This window comes from Ranitomeya variabilis, chromosome 3, assembly GCF_051348905.1.
Source record: "Ranitomeya variabilis isolate aRanVar5 chromosome 3, aRanVar5.hap1, whole genome shotgun sequence".
NCBI classification, from domain to species: domain Eukaryota; kingdom Metazoa; phylum Chordata; class Amphibia; order Anura; family Dendrobatidae; genus Ranitomeya; species Ranitomeya variabilis.
In genome coordinates, this window is record NC_135234.1 from 25,678,657 (window position 1) to 25,699,123 (window position 20,467).

General features: G+C 46.2%; 1 protein-coding gene across 4 annotated transcripts in view; it reads right to left on the reverse strand.

Moving 5' to 3' along the window:
• The window catches only part of GJA5 (gap junction protein alpha 5), a 141,361-nt gene that overhangs the window by 16,049 nt on the left and 104,845 nt on the right, over positions 1-20,467 (reverse strand). Inside the window, exon 1 of one of the 4 annotated variants that reach the window (XM_077293815.1) lies at positions 19,675-19,694. The exons of the other annotated variants lie outside the window; for them this stretch is intronic. The gene's annotated coding sequence lies outside the window, so the exon portion shown is untranslated. Of the gene's footprint in view, positions 1-19,674; positions 19,695-20,467 lie in introns of those variants that run through there. 4 annotated transcript variants of the gene reach the window in all.

Genomic DNA, 20,467 nt, shown 5'->3' on the forward strand with positions numbered 1-20,467 from the left:
CTGGTATACATGGCCCCCTCATCCCTATCCTAGTATGCATGGCCCCCTCATCCCTATCCTGGTATGCATGGTCCCCTCATCCCTATCCTGGTATGCATGGCCTCCTCATCCCTATCCTGGTATGCATGTCCCCCTCATCCCTATCCTGGTATGCATGGCCCCCTCATCCCTATCCTGGTATGTATAGCCCCCTCATCCCTATCCTGGTATGCATGGCCCCCTCATCCCTATCCTGGTATACATGGCCCCCTCATCCCTATCCTGGTATACATGGCCCCCTCATCCCTATCCTAGTATGCATGGCCCCCTCATCCCTATCCTGGTATGCATGGCCCCCTCATCCCTATCCTAGTATGCATGGCCTCCTCATCCCTATCCTGGTATGCATGACCCCATCATCCCTATCCTGGTATGTATAGCCCCCTCATCCCTATCCTGGTATGCATGGCCCCCTCATCCCTATCCTGGTATGTATAGCCCCCTCATCCCTATCCTGGTATGCATGGCCCCCTCATCCCTATCCTGGTATACATGGCCCCCTCATCCCTATCCTGGTATACATGGCCCCCTCATCCCTATCCTGGTATGCATGGCCTCCTCATCCCTATCCTGGTATGCATCGCCCCATCATCCCTATCAAGGTATGTATAGCCCCCTCATCCCTATCCTGGTATGCATGGCCCCCTCATCCCTATCCTGGTATGTATAGCCCCCTCATCTCTATCCTGGTATGCATGGCCCCCTCATCCCTATCCTGGTATACATGGCCCCCTCATCCCTATCCTGGCATGCATGGCCCCCTCATCCCTATCCTGGTATGCATGGCCCGGCCCCTCATCCCTATCCTGGTATGCATGGCCCCCTGTTATGATCCTAGTGGCTGAGGATCTCAGGAAAAACTAGCTAAGTTATAGAATGTAGAACAAGCTCTAGGAAGGTGGTAACTGGACTGACCGCAAACCTGATCCTAACCAAACACACTAAAGGTAGCTGGTGAACGTGCCTAAAATCCTAGACGTCTCGACGCAGCCTGAGGAACTAGCTACCCCTAGAGAGAAAGCAAGACCTCACTTGCCTCAAGTGAAATAACCCCAAAGATATAGGAAGCCCCCAACAAATAATAACGGTGAGGTAAGGGGAAAACACATACATAGAAATGAAAACAGATTCAGCAAAATGAGGCCCGCTAATACTAGATAGCAGAAGACAGATAGTGAACTGTGCGGTCAGCAGAAAACCCTACAAAATATCCACGCTGAGAATTCAAGAACCCCCACACCAACTAACGGTGTGAGGGGAGAAACTCAGCCCCCTAGAGCTACCAGCAAGCAAGGAAATCACATATTAGCAAGCTGGACAAGAAACATATTGAACACTGATGATCAAAAAATGAACAAACGGAAACTTAGCTTCTCTTGAAGAGACTGGTAGCAAGTTAGTCAGAAGGAATCAGAATAGCACTGAATACATCGACAGCAGGCATGAACTGATAGTCCAGGTGAGCTAAATAGGAAACCAACCCACCTATAACGAGACAGCTGATGCCAGCCACAAACCTGCAGAAAGACAGCACTCACACAGTACCACTTGTGACCACAAGAGGGAGCCCAGAAATAGAGTTCACAACAGCCCCCTCATCGCTATCCTGGTATACATGGCCCCCTCATCCCTATCCTGGTATGTATAGCCCCCTCATCCCTATCCTGGTATGCATGGCCCCCTCATCCCTATCCTGGTATACATGGCCCCCTCATCCCTATCCTGGTATACATGGCCCCCTCATCCCTATCCTAGTATGCATGGCCCCCTCATCCCTATCCTGGTATGCATGGCCTCCTCATCCCTATCCTGGTATGCATGGCCCCATCATCCCTATCCTGGTATGTATAGCCCCCTCATCCCTATCCTGGTATGCATGGCCCCCTCATCCCTATCCTGGTATGTATAGCCCCCTCATCCCTATCCTGGTATGCATGGCCCCCTCATCCCTATCCTGGTATACATGGCCCCCTCATCCCTATCCTGGTATACATGGCCCCCTCATCCCTATCCTGGTATGCATGGCCTCCTCATCCCTATCCTGGTATGCATCGCCCCATCATCCCTATCCTGGTATGTATAGCCCCCTCATCCCTATCCTGGTATGCATGGCCCCCTCATCCCTATCCTGGTATGTATAGCCCCCTCATCCCTATCCTGGTATGCATGGCCCCCTCATCCCTATCCTGGTATACATGGCCCCCTCATCCCTATCCTGGCATGCATGGCCCCCTCATCCCTATCCTGGTATGCATGGCCCGGCCCCTCATCCCTATCCTGGTATGCATGGCCCCCTGTTATGATCCTAGTGGCTGAGGATCTCAGGAAAAACTAGCTAAGTTATAGAATGTAGAACAAGCTCTAGGAAGGTGGTAACTGGACTGACCGCAAACCTGATCCTAACCAAACACACTAAAGGTAGCTGGTGAACGTGCCTAAAATCCTAGACGTCTCGACGCAGCCTGAGGAACTAGCTACCCCTAGAGAGAAAGCAAGACCTCACTTGCCTCAAGTGAAATAACCCCAAAGATATAGGAAGCCCCCAACAAATAATAACAGTGAGGTAAGGGGAAAACACATACATAGAAATGAAAACAGATTCAGCAAAATGAGGCCCGCTAATACTAGATAGCAGAAGACAGATAGTGAACTGTGCGGTCAGCAGAAAACCCTACAAAATATCCACGCTGAGAATTCAAGAACCCCCACACCAACTAACGGTGTGAGGGGAGAAACTCAGCCCCCTAGAGCTACCAGCAAGCAAGGAAATCACATATTAGCAAGCTGGACAAGAAACATATTGAACACTGATGATCAAAAAATGAACAAACGGAAACTTAGCTTCTCTTGAAGAGACTGGTAGCAAGTTAGTCAGAAGGAATCAGAATAGCACTGAATACATCGACAGCAGGCATGAACTGATAGTCCAGGTGAGCTAAATAGGAAACCAACCCACCTATAACGAGACAGCTGATGCCAGCCACAAACCTGCAGAAAGACAGCACTCACACAGTACCACTTGTGACCACAAGAGGGAGCCCAGAAATAGAGTTCACAACAGCCCCCTCATCGCTATCCTGGTATACATGGCCCCCTCATCCCTATCCTGGTATGCAAGGTCCCCTCATCCCCATCCATGTATGCATGGCCCCATCATCCCTATCCTGGTGTGCAAGGCCCCCTCATCCCTATCCTGGTATGCATGGCCCCTCATCCCTATCCTAGTATGCATGGCTCCCTCATCCCTATCCTGGTATGTATGGCTTCCTCATCCCTATCCTGGTATGCAAAGCCCCCTCATCCCTCTCCTGGTACGCACGGCCCCCTCATCCCTATCCTGGTATGCACGGCCCCCTCATCCCTCTCCTGGTATGCACGGCCCCCTCATCCCCTATCCTGGTATGCACGGCCCCCTCATCCCTCTCCTGGTATGCACGGCCCCCTCATCCCTATCCTGGTTGCATGGCCCCCTATTCCCTATCCTGGTATGCATGGCCCCCTCATCCCTATCCAGGCATGAATGGCCCCCTCATCCCTATCCTGGTATACATGGCCCCCTCATCCCTATCCTGGTATACATGGCCCCCTCATCCCTATCCTGGTATACATGGCCCCCTCATTCCTATCCTGGTATGCATGGCCCCCTCATCCCTATCCTGGTATGCATGGCCTCCTCATCCCCATCCTGGTATACATGGCCCCTCATCCCTATCCTAGTATGTATGGCCCCCTCATCCCTATCCTGGTATGTATGGCCCCCTCATCCCTATCCCGGTATGTATGGCCCCCTCATCCCTATCCTGGTATGCATGGCCCCCTCATCCCTATCCTGGTATGCATGGACCCCTCATCCCTATTCTGGTATACGTGGCCCCCTCATCCCTATCCTGGTATGCATGGCCCTCTCATCCCTATCCTGGTATGCATGGCCCCTCATCCCTATCCTAGTATCCATGGCCCTCTCATCCCTATCCTGGTATGCATGGCCCTCTCATCCCTATCCTGGTATGCATGGCCCCTCATCACTATCCTGGTATGCATGGCTCCCTCATCCCCATCCTGGTATGCATGGCTCCCTCATCCCCATCCTGGAATGCATGGTCCCCTCATCCCTATCCTGGTATGCATGGCCCCCTCATCCCTATCCTGGTATGTATGGCCCCTCATCCCTATCCTGGTATGAATGGCCCCCTCATCCCTTTCCTGGTATACATGGCCCCCTCATCCCTATCCTGGTATACATGGCCCCCTCATTCCTATCCTGGTATACATGGTCCCCTCATCCCTATCCTGGTATACATGGCCCCCTCATCCCTATCCTGGTATGCATGGCCCCTCATCCCTATCCTGGTATGCATGGCCCCCTCATCCCTATCCTGATATGTATGGCCCCCTCATCCCTATCCTGGTATGTATGGCCCTTCATCCCTATCCTGGTATGCATGGCCCCCTCATCCCTATCCTGGTATGAATGCCCCCCTCATCCCTATCCTGGTATATATGCCCCCCCATCACTATCCTGGTATGCATGTCTCCTCATCCCCATCCTGGTATGCATGGCTCCCTCATCCCCATCCTGGTATGTATGGCCCCCTCATCCCTATCCTGGTATATATGCCCCCCCCATCACTATCCTGGTATGCATGTCTCCTCATCCCTATCCTGGTATGTTTGGCCCCCTCATCCCTATCCTGGTATGTATGGCCCCCTCATCCTTATTCTGGTATGAATGGCCCCCTCATCCCTATCCTGGTATGCATGGCCCCCTCATCCCTATCCTGGTATGAATGCCCCCCTCATCCCAATCCTGGTATACATGGCCCCCTCATCCCTATCCTGGTATACATGGCCCCCTCATCCCTATCCTGGTATACATGGCCCCTCTCATTCCTATCCTGGTATGCATGGCCTCCTCATCCCCATCCTGGTATGTATGGCCTCCTCATCCCTATCCTGGTATGCATGGCCTCTTCATCCCTATCCTGGTATACATGGCCCCCTCATCCCTATCCTGGTATACATGGCCCCCTCATCCCTATTCTGATATGTATGGCCCCCTCATTCCTCTCCTGGTATGGATGGCCCCCTCATCCCTATCCTGGTATACATGGCCCCCTCATCCCCATCCTGGTATACATGGCCCCCTCATCCCTATCCTGGTATGCATGGCCCCCTCATCCCTATCCTAGTATACATGGTCACCTCATCCCTATCCTAGTATCCATGGCCCCCTCATCCCTATCCTAGTATCCATGGCCCCCTCATCCCTATCCTAGTATCCATGGCCCCCTCATCCCCATCCTGGTATGCATGGCTCCCTCATCCCCATCCTGGTATGCATGGCTCCCTCATCCCCATCCTGGAATGCATGGTCCCCTCATCCCAATCCTCATATGCATGGCCCCTTCATCCCTCTCCTGGTATGCATGGCCTCCTCATCCCCATCCTGGTATGTATGGCACCCTCATCCCTATCCTGGTATGCATGGCCTCTTCATCCCTATCCTCGTATGCATGGCCCCCTCATCCCTATCCTGGTATGCATGGCCCCCTCATCCCTATCCTGGTATACATGGCCCCCTCATCCCTATCCTGGTATACATGGCCCCCTCATCCCTATTCTGGTATGTATGGCCCCCTCATCCCTATCCTGGTATGCATGGCCCCTCATCCCTATCCTGGTATGCATGGCCCCTCATACCTATCCTGGTATATATGGCCCCCTTATCCCTATCCTGATATGTATGGCCCCCTCATCCCTATCCTGGTATGTATGGCCCCCTCATCCCTATCCTGGTATGCATGGCCCCTCATACCTATCCTGGTATATATGGCCCCCTTATCCCTATCCTGATATGTATGGCCCCCTCATCCCTATCCTGGTATGTATGGCCCCCTCATCCCTATCCTGGTATGCATGGCCTCTTCATCCCCATCCTGGTATGCATGGCTCCCTCATCCCCATCCTGGTATGTATGGCCCCCTCATCCCTATCCTGGTATATATGGCCCCCCCATCACTATCCTGGTATACATGGCCCCCTCATCCCTATCCTGGTATACATGGCCCCCTCATCCCTATCCTGGTATACATGGCCCCTCTCATTCCTATCCTGGTATGCATGGCCCCTCTCATTCCTATCCTGGTATGCATGGCCTCCTCATCCCCATCCTGGTATGTATGGCCTCCTCATCCCTATCCTGGTATGCATGGCCTCTTCATCCCTATCCTGGTATACATGGCCCCCTCATCCCTATCCTGGTATACATGGCCCCCTCATCCCTATTCTGATATGTATGGCCCCCTCATCCCTCTCCTGGTATGCATGGCCCCCTCATCCCTATCCTAGTATACATGGTCACCTCATCCCTATCGTAGTATCCATGGCCCCCTCATCCCTATCCTAGTATCCATGGCCCCCTCATCCCTATCCTAGTATCCATGGCCCCCTCATCCCCATCCTGGTATGCATGGCTCCCTCATCCCCATCCTGGTATGCATGGCTCCCTCATCCCCATCCTGGAATGCATGGTCCCCTCATCCCAATCCTCATATGCATTGCCCCTTCATCCCTCTCCTGGTATGCATGGCTCCCTCATCCCCATCCTGGTATGCATGGCCTCCTCATCCCCATCCTGGTATGTATGGCACCCTCATCCCTATCCTGGTATGCATGGCCTCTTCATCCCTATCCTCGTATGCATGGCCCCCTCATCCCTATCCTGGTATGCATGGCCCCCTCATCCCTATCCTGGTATACATGGCCCCCTCATCCCTATCCTGGTATACATGGCCCCCTCATCCCTATTCTGGTATGTATGGCCCCCTCATCCCTATCCTGGTATGCATGGCCCCTCATCCCTATCCTGGTATGCATGGCCCCTCATACCTATCCTGGTATGCATGGCCCCCTTATCCCTATCCTGATATGTATATCCCCCTCATCCCTATCCTGGTATGTATGGCCCCCTCATCCATATCCTGGTATGCATGGCCCCCTCATCCCTATCCTGGTATGCATGGCCTCTTCATCCCCATCCTGGTATGCATGGCTCCCTCATCCCCATCCTGGTATGTATGGCCCCCTCATCCCTATCCTGGTATATATGGCCCCCCCATCACTATCCTGGTATACATGGCCCCCTCATCCCTATCCTGGTATACATGGCCCCCTCATCCCTATCCTGGTATACATGGCCCCTCTCATTCCTATCCTGGTATGCATGGCCCCTCTCATTCCTATCCTGGTATGCGTGGCCTCCTCATCCCCATCCTGGTATGTATGGCCTCCTCATCCCTATCCTGGTATGCATGGCCTCTTCATCCCTATCCTGGTATACATGGCCCCCTCATCCCTATCCTGGTATACATGGCCCCCTCATCCCTATTCTGATATGTATGGCCCCCTCATCCCTCTCCTGGTATGGATGGCCCCCTCATCCCTATCCTGGTATACATGGCCCCCTCATCCCCATCCTGGTATACATGGCCCCCTCATCCCTATCCTGGTATGCATGGCCCCCTCATCCCTATCCTAGTATACATGGTCACCTCATCCCTATCCTAGTATCCATGGCCCCCTCATCCCTATCCTAGTATCCATGGCCCCCTCATCCCCATCCTGGTATGCATGGCTCCCTCATCCCTCTCCTGGTATGCATGGCTCCCTCATCCCCATCCTGGTATGTATGGCCTCCTCATCACTATCCTGGTATGCATGGCCTCCTCATCCCCATCCTGGTATGTATGGCACCCTCATCCCTATCCTGGTATGCATGGCCTCTTCATCCCTATCCTCGTATGCATGGCCCCCTCATCCCTATCCTGGTATGCATGGCCCCCTCATCCCTATCCTGGTATACATGGCCCCCTCATCCCTATCCTGGTATACATGGCCCCCTCATCCCTATTCTGGTATGTATGGCCCCCTCATCCCTATCCTGGTATGCATGGCCCCTCATCCCTATCCTGGTATGCATGGCCCCTCATACCTATACTGGTATGCATGGCCCCCTTATCCCTATCCTGATATGTATGGCCCCCTCATCCCTATCCTGGTATGTATGGCCCCCTCATCCCTATCCTGGTATGCATGGCCCCCTCATCCCTATCCTGGTATGCATGGCCTCTTCATCCCCATCCTGGTATGCATGGCTCCCTCATCCCCATCCTGGTATGTATGGCCCCCTCATCCCTATCCTGGTATATATGGCCCCCTCATCCCTATCCTGGTATGCATGGCTCCCTCATCCCCATCCTGGTATGCATGGCCCCCTCATCCCTATCCTGGTATGCATGGCCTTTTCATCCCCATCCTGGTATGCATGGCTCCCTCATCCCCATCCTGGTATGTATGGCCCCCTCATCCCTATCCTGGTATATATGGCCCCCCCATCACTATCCTGGTATGCATGTCTCCTCATCCCTATCCTGGTATGTATGGCCCCCTCATCCCTATCCTGGTATGTATGGCCCCCTCATCCCCATCCTGGTATGTATGGCCCCCTCATCCCCATCCTGGTATACATGGCCTCCTCATCCCTATCCTGGTATGCATGGCCCCCTCATCCCTATCCTGGTATGCATGGCCCCCTCATCCCTATCCTGGTATGCATGGCTCCCTCATCCCTATCCTGGTATACATGGCCCCCTCTTCCCTATCCTGGTATGCATGGCCCCCTCATCCCTATCCTGGTATGCATGGCCCCCTCATCCCTATCCTGTTATGTATGGCCCCCTCATCCCTATCCTGGTATGTATGGCCCCCTCATCCCTATCCTGGTATGCATGGCCCCCTCATCCCTATCCTGGTATACATGGCCCCCCCATCCCCATCCCTATCCTGGTATGCACGGCCCCCTCATCCCTCTCCTGGTATACATGGCCCCTCATACCTATCCTGGTATACATGGCCCCCTCATCCCTACCCTGGGCAGCTGCCGGAATACTAACTGCTCTCCATGTTGGGCGTGGCATGCAGTGAATATTCATTCCCTTAAGTAGCGGGCACACATGATCACCCGACAGCTTCTGGAAGCTGACGGCTGCTACTACTGTGCCCGCTATTAAGGAGAAATGAATATTCACTGCCAGCGCAGTGAATATTAATTTCTCTTTAGCAGTGGGCACAGTAGTAGTAGCCTCTGGCTCCTGCCTCCCATGATCCGCTGCTTAGCTGTTGCCGCTCCCCCTCCGTCTTGTGGGACCCTCATTCGAGTATAACTCGAGGGGGGCTTTTTCAGCATAAAAAATATGCTAAAAACTCAACTTATACTCGAGTATATACGGTATCATACAGCTATGGGAATGGAAAATAAAAATGTTATGGCTTTTGGAAGAAGAGGAGGAAAATACATATTTGCAAAAATGATAGATCAATTGGTCAGGATGAGGCTAAACAGCTCTGCTGGATGCAGTTGTATCACTAAGTAGATCTGGTTAAGGGTCAGGGTTCTTCCAAACAACCTGTTAGGGTGTCCGAACATCATACATGGGGGTCCCGTGCTTGGGATTCCCACTAATAGGAAGGGAAAAAGATCATCACATAAGGGAACTGTGAAAACTGCCCCCATCCTATCATCATGCATCCAATCCTTAGTAACTTCATCACACAAGTGGAGAGGTCCGCACAAGTCTCTCCTCAAACACTCTGTGCTGCTGTTATCATTTTCCATGAACCTTCCCAAAATACGGTGATGAGCACAACAGTCATTGGATCCCTGATTTTACTTACAGAGTACGTATAATCCAGCACCAGACACAATCCTTAATTTTCCATCAGAGGTGGCAGCTGTAATGTCTGAGAATGTCAGAAATGTATAGATGATGGGAAATAGGACTGGAGAAAAATACCGCCCCTATGTACAAGAATATAACTACTATAATACTGCCCCTATGTACAAGAATATAACTACTATAATACTGCTCCTATATACAAGAATATAACTACTATAATACTGCCCCTATGTATAAGAATATAACTACTATAATACTGCTCCTATGTACAAGAATATAATTACTATAATACTGCCCCTATGTACAAGAATATAACTACTATAATACTGCTCCTATATACAAGAATATAACTACTATAATACTGCCCCTATGTATAAGAATATCACTACTATAATACTGTTCCTATGTACAAGAATATAACTACTATAATACTGCTCCTATGTACAAGAATATAACTACTATAATACTGCCCCTATGTACAAGAATATAACTACTATAATACTGCCCCTATGTACAAGAATATAACTACTATAATACTGCCCCTATGTACAAGAATATAACTACTATAATACTGTTCCTATGTACAAGAATATAACTACTATAATACTGCTCCTATGTACAAGAATATAATTATTATAATACTGCCCCTATGTACAAGAATATAACTACTATAATACTGCTCCTATATACAAGAATATAACTACTATAATACTGCCCCTATGTATAAGAATATAACTACTATAATACTGTTCCTATGTACAAGAATATAACTACTATAATACTGCCCCTATGTACAAGAATATAACTACTATAATACTGCCCCCTATGTACAAGAATATAACTACTATAATACTGCTCCTATGTACAAGAATATAACTACTATAATACTGCCCCCTATGTACAAGAATATAACTACTATAATACTGCCCCTATGTACAAGAATATAACTACTATAATACTGCCCCCTATGTACAAGAATATAACTACTATAATACTGCTCCTATGTACAAGAATATAACTACTATAATACTGCCCCCTATGTACAAGAATATAACTACTATAATACTGTCCCTATGTACAGGAATATAACTACTATAATACTGCTCCTATGTACAAGAATATAACTACTATAATACTGCCCCCTATGTACAAGAATATAACTACTATAATACTGTCCCTATGTACAGGAATATAACTACTATAATACTGCTCCTATGTACAAGAATATAACTACTATAATACTGTCCTATGTACAAGAATATAACTACTATAATACTGCTCCTATGTACAGGAATATAACTACTATAATACTGCCACTATGTACAAGAATATAACTACTATAATACTGCCCCATGTACAAGAATATAACTACTATAATACTGCCCCCTATGTACAAGAATATAACTACTATAATACTGCCCCTATGTACAAGAATATAACTACTATAATACTGCCCCCTATGTACAAGAATATAACTACTATAATACTGCTCCTATGTACAAGAATATAACTACTATAATACTGCCCCCTATGTACAAGAATATAACTACTATAATACTGTCCCTATGTACAGGAATATAACTATTATAATACTGCTCCTATGTACAAGAATATAACTACTATAATACTGCTCCTATGTACAAGAATATAACTACTATAATACTGCCCCTATGTACAAGAATATTACTCTATAATACTGCTCCTATGTACAAGAATATAATTACTATAATACTGCCCCTATGTACAAGAATATAACTACTATAATACTGCCCCCTATGTACAAGAATATAACTACTATAATACTGCTCCTATGTACAAGAATATAACTACTATAATACTGCCCCCTATGTACAAGAATATAACTACTATAATACTGTCCCTATGTACAGGAATATAACTACTATAATACTGCCCCCTATGTACAAGAATATAACTACTATAATACTGCCCCCTATGTACAAGAATATAACTACTATAATACTGCCCCCTATGTACAAGAATATAACTACTATAATACTGCCCCCTATGTACAAGAATATAACTACTATAATACTGTCCTATGTACAAGAATATAACTACTATAATACTGCTCCTATGTACAGGAATATAACTACTATAATACTGCCCCTATGTATAAGAATATCACTACTATAATACTGTTCCTATGTACAAGAATATAACTACTATAATACTGCTCCTATGTACAAGAATATAACTACTATAATACTGCCCCTATGTACAAGAATATAACTACTATAATACTGCCCCTATGTACGTAATGGGACATTCCCTTGCTTAAGCTGTTACCAATGTTCAAATGTGTCAAAAGGGGATTCCTTTACACATCCACGTTCAGGAAAGAGATTCCAAATTAAGGGTTATTTCACATGTAATTCTTCTTTTGTCATTTATCTGATAAAGTGTCCGTGCGGTCTCGGGTACGTTGGGGAAACTACCCAGCATATCCGAGATCGCATCTCACAACACAAATCCACTATTAGATGTGGTAAGACTCTGTTGCCAATTCCAGCTCATTTTTTACAGGCAAAACATAGTGTGGCACAATTAAAATATCAAGTGATAGACCATGTCCCGTTGGCTAGAAGAGGGGGCGACAGGATCAAGAAACTTAAGGAACGTGAATCTTTTTGGATCCACACACTACAAACCTTATCACCACACGGTTTAAATAGAGAATATGAGATCTCTTATTAAGATAACGGAGCACATATGACTTCTCTCACAATAGTCATTTGTTCTCAAAATTATTATGCGGTCTTTCTCATCATAACTGTATTTTCTTATTCTCCAGATTGTAACAAGTGATGGTAATGTATGTTGAGGTATATTCTTCTAACCTCTAAAATGACTCTAATATAGACTTGATGGTCCTCAGGTTATGACAAAAGATTAGTTTCAGCCAAAATCATAATTTCTATTAATGACTTTCTATATATGCTTCTTCTTATACACAGATATATGGAGAGTGGATAGAATAGGAAAATTTATATTATATGCTCTAATTATGTCCTTTCTTTCCTTCCTTTTTCAGCACACAAGCGGGAATTAGAAACAGAGCACCAACAAACAGCGCATGCGCATAACTTCGGTCTTTTCCGGCACTTCTCGTCCCACTCCGGACCTTGCAATAGCGCTCCCGTCACATGTTCTTTTGTGAACTTTCACCCGGAAGTATTAGGGCGGACACGAGCACTGAGAGGGTAAAAGCTGGTAACACGCTGTCTTCTCACACACGCTTCTTTGACTGCGGTCGCGCACTTTCTCCAGGAGAGCATAACGAGCACGGTGCATACCGGTTATTGGACTAAGGTATTTATTTAATGCACGGTCTTCTAATTAGCCTGTATATAAGGCACTAATAATGGAAATCTGTCTCCACAGAGTGGATTCTCTTTTCTCCTGCGCAACACACTTGCAAGTATAGCAATTTTCCTTTTGTTATATATGATCATATGCATGAGCGCTTTAAAAAATCCAATTTTCCACTCCATCTTATTCCACATCTCCAGCATATTTATATCCCTACGCGATAGATAGGGGATATATATTTATTAGATTTCTTTTCTCTTTTTTAATACAACATGTATAAGAATTATAAGGATGTACCGCATGGTCAGTTAGGATGTGGCCCTTATTGTTGTCAGCTGAATATATCAAATATATAGGTTTCTGTGTTAAAAGAACTCCCATTTCGTGGATAGAAACACATTTCCATAGGTTTTTTTACTATTTTTTTCTTTTGAAGATTCTCCTCTGGCATACAAAAAGTAGGCAAGGGTTGTATTATTCATATGGTGGTTGGGGATAATAAGCTAATAAGGGACATGTTATTAAATGTCTCGACATTTGAAATTTCTTGGTTTTTGTTTTGTTGTCTTAAATAATCTTTCATATGTGTTACAGAAGGACATGATTTCTTGATAAAGGCTTCTCAGCCGAAACGTTGAAAGCGTATGTGTCCGAAAGTATATGTGTTCATCAGAGAGAATATATATTTATCCACCTGAAGTTTGTTAAAAAATTTTTCATATATGGAAACCCACCATTTGAAAGAATATTTTGAAAAAATATGATAAAAAAGTAATAAACAAAGAATTGTTCATTTCAAGAAAAGCAGTGTGCCGGAGTTTTCTTTTTATTATACTATTTTTCCAGAGCACCTCTGACTTATTAAGTGAGCACCCTCTTCACCATACAATTTTACTATAATACTGCCACTATGTACAAGAATATAACTACTATAATACTGCCCCATGTACAAGAATATAACTACTATAATACTGCCCCCTATGTACAAGAATATAACTACTATAATACTGCCCCTATGTACAAGAATATAACTACTATAATACTGCCCCTATGTACAAGAATATAACTACTATAATACTGCCCCTATGTACAAGAATATAACTACTATAATACTGCCCCTATGTACAAGAATATAACTACTATAATACTGCCCCTATGTACAAGAATATAACTACTATAATACTGCCCCTATGTACAAGAATATAACTACTATAATACTGCCTCTATGTACAAGAATATAACTACTATAATACTGCCCCTATGTACAAGAATATAACTACTATAATACTGCTCCTATGTACAAGAATATAACTACAATACTGCCTCCTATGTACAAGAATATAACTACTATAATACTGCCCCTATGTACAAGAATATAACTACTATAATACTGCCCCTATGTACAAGAATATAACCACTATAATACTGCTCCTATGTACAAGAATATAACTACTATAATACTGCCCCTATGTACAAGAATATAACTACTATAATACTGCTCCTATGTACAAGAATATAACTACTATAATACTGCCCCTATGTACAGGAATATAACTACTATAATACTGCTCCTATGTACAAGAATATAACTACTATAATACTGCCCCTATGTACAAGAATATAACTACTATAATACTGCCCCTATGTACAAGAATATAACTACTATAATACTGCCCCTATGTACAAGAATATAACCACTATAATACTGCCTCCTATGTACAAGAATATAACTACTATAATACTGCCCCTATGTACAAGAATATAACTACTATAATACTGCCCCTATGTACAAGAATATAACCACTATAATACTGCCCTCATGCACAATAATATGTACAATGGTGACTACTTTTTCATGTACATTAGACGTTTGCACCTTCCCGAGTCTTGATCTGCTTTTCCTCATTGCGGCCTACATCCCGGTTCTGCTGATGTTGCTGCCTATTTGTGTAAGCCTTGCCCGACCTTTTTCTTATATCATATAAATATTAACGTTTTCTAAAAATAAATATAATAAATGAGCTGTGATAATATTCCTTAAGGCCGTCTCCAGTTTCAAGCAAATCAAACAAGAACATTTTTTGTGAGAACCTGATATGACAAGCTCCGAGCTCAATGGAATATTATAACATTTTCAGTACTTGTAGTTTTAACTTCATATGCCGGAAATAGGGAATTTATAACAAGACATCTATTGTTCTACGCATAGGTCTGGGAGGAAAGATTATCACATCAATTAAAAAAAAACTTCCCATCCCGTGCTAACGCGTGTGAATGTCGTGTATGTTTTGGTTTATGATCTCTTTATGGTGAGGACAGAGTCATTTTATAATCTAGTGTGACAAACTGGGCAAATGCCCTGGGCCTCTCTTTTCTAGGGTACCCAAAAAGAGAAAAAGAGACTGAGTGTTTTTATAAGTATATATTGGTATTATCAGAGGCGTATCTGGGGGGGGGGGGGGGCGCTGCCAGCAGGGGGCACAGTCAGGCCGCCTAATGTCTCTCCTGGCAGCTGCATTCTGCCGCTCCATGGACTGGAAGTCGTCAGTTCTCTCAGCCGGCCTTGAAGCTGACGGCCGGCATAGAGAAGCTGCAGGGCGCCGGCTCCCAGCGTTCAATTGTACTCGCGTCTTACAAAAGCAAGTACAATTGAGGCTCTGACCGCCGGGTCAAAGCGAAGCCAGCAGCGTGATCAGGTCATGTGATCAGGTCATGTGATCACGCTGCTGACTTCACTCGCCGGCGCCCAGAAGCGCGAAGAACATCGGTGGTAAGTGCTCCACTCTGGAGCTGAAGATACTGAAGATTAAATGTGGGGTGGGGGAGAGTTTTTTCTGTGAGGAGGATTCTCTGGGCGAATATTTACTTTATGAGGGGATTTATTCTGTGAGGATTTATTCTGTGGAGGGAAGATGTATTCTGCGGGGGGAGGATTTACTCTGTGGGGGGAGATTTATTCTGTGAGGGGAGATTTATTCTGTGAGGGGAGATTTATTCTGTGAGGGGAGATTTACTCTATGGGGGCATTTATTCTGCGGGGGGGAAGATGTATTCTGTGAGGGGAAGACTTATTTTGTAGGGGGAGATTTATTCTGTGAGGAGGATTCTGTAGGGCAGAGGTGTCAAATTGCATTCCTCGAGGGCCGCCAACAGGTCATGTTTTCAGGATTTCCTTAGCAGTCCACAAGGTGCTGGAATCATTCTGTGCAGGTGATTACCGTATATACTCGAGTATAAGCCGAGATTTTCAGCCCAAATTTTTGGGCTGAAAGTGCCCCTCTCGGCTTATACTCGAGTCACGGTCGGCGGCAGGGTCGGCGGGTAAGGGGGAGAGGGCGCTGAGGCATACTTACCTGCTTCTGGCGCTCCTGTCGCTCCCCCTGCCCGTCCCACGGTCTCCGGGTGCTGCAGCTCTTCCCCTGTTCAGTGGTCACATGGGACCGCTCATTAGAGAAATGAATAGGCTGCTCCACCTCCCATAGGGGCGGAGCCGCATAATTCATTTCTCTAATCAGCGGTAACAGTGACCGCTGATAGAGGAAGAGGCTGCGGCACCGGAGACCAGCTGTCCGGGGGAAGGAGCGGGACGCCGGGAGCAGGACGCCGGGAGCAGGTAAGTATCGCATATTTTCCTGTCCGCGTTCCACACGCCGGGCGCCGCTCTGTCTTCCCGGCGTCTCTCCGCACTGACTGTGCAGGTCAGAGGGCGCGATGACGCATATAGTGTGCGTGCCGCCCTCTGCCTGATCAGTCAGTGCGGAGAGACGCCGGGACGGGACGCTGGGGAGCTGCAAGCAAGAGAGGTGAGTATGTGTTTTTTGTTTTATTGCAGCAGCAGCAGCAATGGCACAGCTTTCTATGGAGCATCTATGGGGCAATAATGAACGGTGCAGAGCACTATATGGCACAGCTTTCTATGGTACAGCTATGGGGCAATAATAAATGGTGCAGAGCACTATATGGCACAGCTATGGGGCAATAATGAACGGTGCAGAGCACTATATGGCACAGCTATGGGGCAATAATGAGCGGTGCAGAGCACTATATGGCACAGCTATGGGGCAATAAGGAACGGTGCAGAGCACTATATGGCACAGCTATGGGGCAATAATGAGCGGTGCAGAGCACTATATGGCACAGCTATGGGGCCATAATGAACGGTATGGAGCATCTATTTTTATTTTTGAAATTCATTTTCCACCCTAGGCTTATACTCGAGTCAATAAGTTTTCCCATTTTTTTGTGGCAAAATTAGGGGGGTCGGCTTATACTCAGGTCAGCTTATACTCGAGTATATACGGTAAATTATCACCTGTGCAATACAAGGAAATCCTGAAAACATGACCTGTTGGCGGCCCTCGAGGAATGCAGTTTGACACCTCTGCTGTAGGGGAAGATTTTCACTATGGGAAATTTATTCTGTGAGGAGGATTTACTTTGTGGGAAGAGATTTACTCTTTGGGGAGGTTTATTCTGTGAGGAGGATTTATTCTGTGGGGGGAGGTTTATTCTGTGAGGAATAAGATTTATTTTGTGGGGGGAGATTTATTCTGTGAGGGAAGTTTTATTGTGTGAGGAATAAGATTTATTCTGTGTGGAATGAGATTTATTCTGTGGGGGGAGATTTATTCTGTGAGGAGGATTTATTCTGTGGGGGAAGATTTATTCTGTGAGGAATGAGATTTATTCTGTGGGGGGAGATTTATTCTGTGAGGAGGATTTATTCTGTGGGGGGAGATTTATTCTGTGAGGAGGATTTATTCTGTGGGGGAAGATTTATTCTGTGGGGGAAGATTTATTCTGTGTGGGGGGATTCAATCTGTGAGAAGGATTTATTCTGTGGGGGAAGATTTATTCTGGGGGGGAAATTTTAGTGTAACGGGTGGAGGGAGAGATTTGAGGATATAAGTTTTGGGGAGCAAGGGAGGGACAGACACTATGGAAAACAAGAAAGATTTGAAACCACAGTATGAGAGGCAAGAGGGTAGATGGGGGCATGTATGAGGAAACAGTATGGGGGATAGGTGCATTCACAGTATGGTGATTGGGAGAGATAGGTGCAGACACAGTATGGGGAGTCAGAGGGATTTGTGAGGTGACAGAATGGTTAGCAGGGGGGATGTGAGAGAAGACAGCATGCAGAGGCAAGGGGAAATGCATGAGGAGACTATTGAGGGGAATAATGTGAGGATACATTATGTGGGGGAGTGTGAGTGGGCACAGAATAAATACTGAGTAGTGTGGCGGGGTAGCTTGGGGGAAAAGTGTAACATCAGAGCCGTGGAGGGGGAGTGTGCTGAGGGGCCAAAGTATAGAGACTGGGCCCTATAGGGGGGACACAGAGTGAAGAGGAGCCCCAATATACAAAGGAGAGGGCAGTATGGCGGGCATGTACCATAAGAGGGACTTTGTGGGGGTCATATTTTGTGCAAAGCATATAGTGAGGGGCAATTATTTATTCAGAGGCTCGGCATACGGCAGATATTTTTATTCGGGAGCATTATAATGACACTGCTAGTTTTAAAGGCATCATGTGGGGATGTGCTGCACAAGACCGGAGAAGATGGAAGTCTGCAGAGATGGCTGTGGAAGAGAAGAGTCATCATGGCGTCTGGACAAAGTGAAGATAAAACGAAAGAGACGTCTCTGGAGTTGTTCTTCTAAAATGGTACCTGGATGTACATGTTTTTTGCGATACTAATTTTCAAGTTTTTATTACTGTTAGGAGCATTAAAGGGGTTGTCCGGGTCTGTGATGAGTCTGCAGTTAATTCTGTTTGACTGCAGACTTATGAATTCTTTCACTGCGCACTGGACACTGTCAGGATTCTTTTGTGCCGGCGATTTACATACATGCGGTCACATTTTCGTAGCCTTACTTAATGAAAATGTATTTAGCGAAGCCGATCAAGTCTAGTTGGAATGTGGCCAGAAGTATTCAAATCGCATTCGTGTGCTGACAGGACCGTCCACTCTTGCCAGCGACAAAGGAGAATCCAAAAAGTGTGCAGTGCATGCGTTGTAAGAATTCAGAAGCCTGCAATCACTTAGAGTGACTGCAGACTTGCATCTCAAACCTCTTAGTTATAAAACAGTAGCCAATCCTAACAGCGCGTAATATACTCAGTGTCAGGATTTAGTTCTGCTCGTTGGTTCCAGCCATTTAACTCATATGCGATTTTCATGCTTATGGTCATGTGACAACGAGCTTCTCTTCCTGCTTCTTTCAGTTTTCTACTGGACAGGGAGAGAATTAGGGAGATCAGCTAGTCGGCCTGTGACTGTAAGTTAGGGCAGCACAGTGGTCCAGTGGTTAGTACTGCAGCCTTGCAGCGCTGGGGTCCTGGGTTCAAATTCTGCCAAGGACAACATCTGCAAGGAGTTTCTATGTTCTCCCTGTGTCTATGTGGGTTTAATCTGGGTTCTCTGGTTTCATCCCACACTCCAAAGACAAACTGATAGGGAATCCATATTGTGAGCCCCAATAGGGACAGCGTTGTCTCTCAAGTGCTGCGGAATAAGATAGCATTCTATAAGCAAAGCATAATAAATAAATAAACTTCACACTAGACCTCCAGCAGCTTGGATTGTGGCCTCTCCACTCTTTTTTCTTTCTTGATTTTTCAAGGTCTTGTGAAGTCTCCACAGTCAGTGATGGTTTGGGGAGCCATGTCATCTGCTGGTGTAGGTCCACTGTGTTTTATCAAGACCAAAGTCAGCGCAGCCGTCTACCAGGACATTGTAGAGCACTTCATGCTTCCCTCTGCCGACAAGCTTTTGGAGATGGAAATGTCATTCTCCAGCAAGACTTGGCCCCTGTCCACACGGCCAAAAGTACCAATACCTGGTGTAAAAACAACAGTATCACTGCTTGATTGGCAGCAAACTCGCCTGACCTCAACCCCATAGAGAATCTATGGAATATTGTCAAGAGGAAAATGAGAGACATCAGACCCATCAATGCAGATGAGCTGAAGGCTGTTATCAAAGCAACCTGGGCTTCCATAACCCCTCAGCAGTGCCACAGGCTGATCTCCTCCATGCCACGCCGCATTGATGCAGTAATTGATGCAAAAGGAGCTTCGACCAAGTACTGAGTGCATTTACCTAAAATACATTTCAGTAGGACAACTACTCATCAAGCTCATCAAGAGAATGCCAAGAGTGTGCAAAGCAGTCATCAAAGCAAAAGGTGGCTACTTTGAAGAGCCTAGAATATAAGACATATTTTCAGTTGTTTCACACTTTTTTGTTAAGTATATAATTCCACATGTGTTAATTCATAGTTTTGATGCCTTCAGTGTGAATGTACAATTTTCATAGTCAAGAAAATACAGAAAAATCTTTAAATGAGAAGGTGTGTCC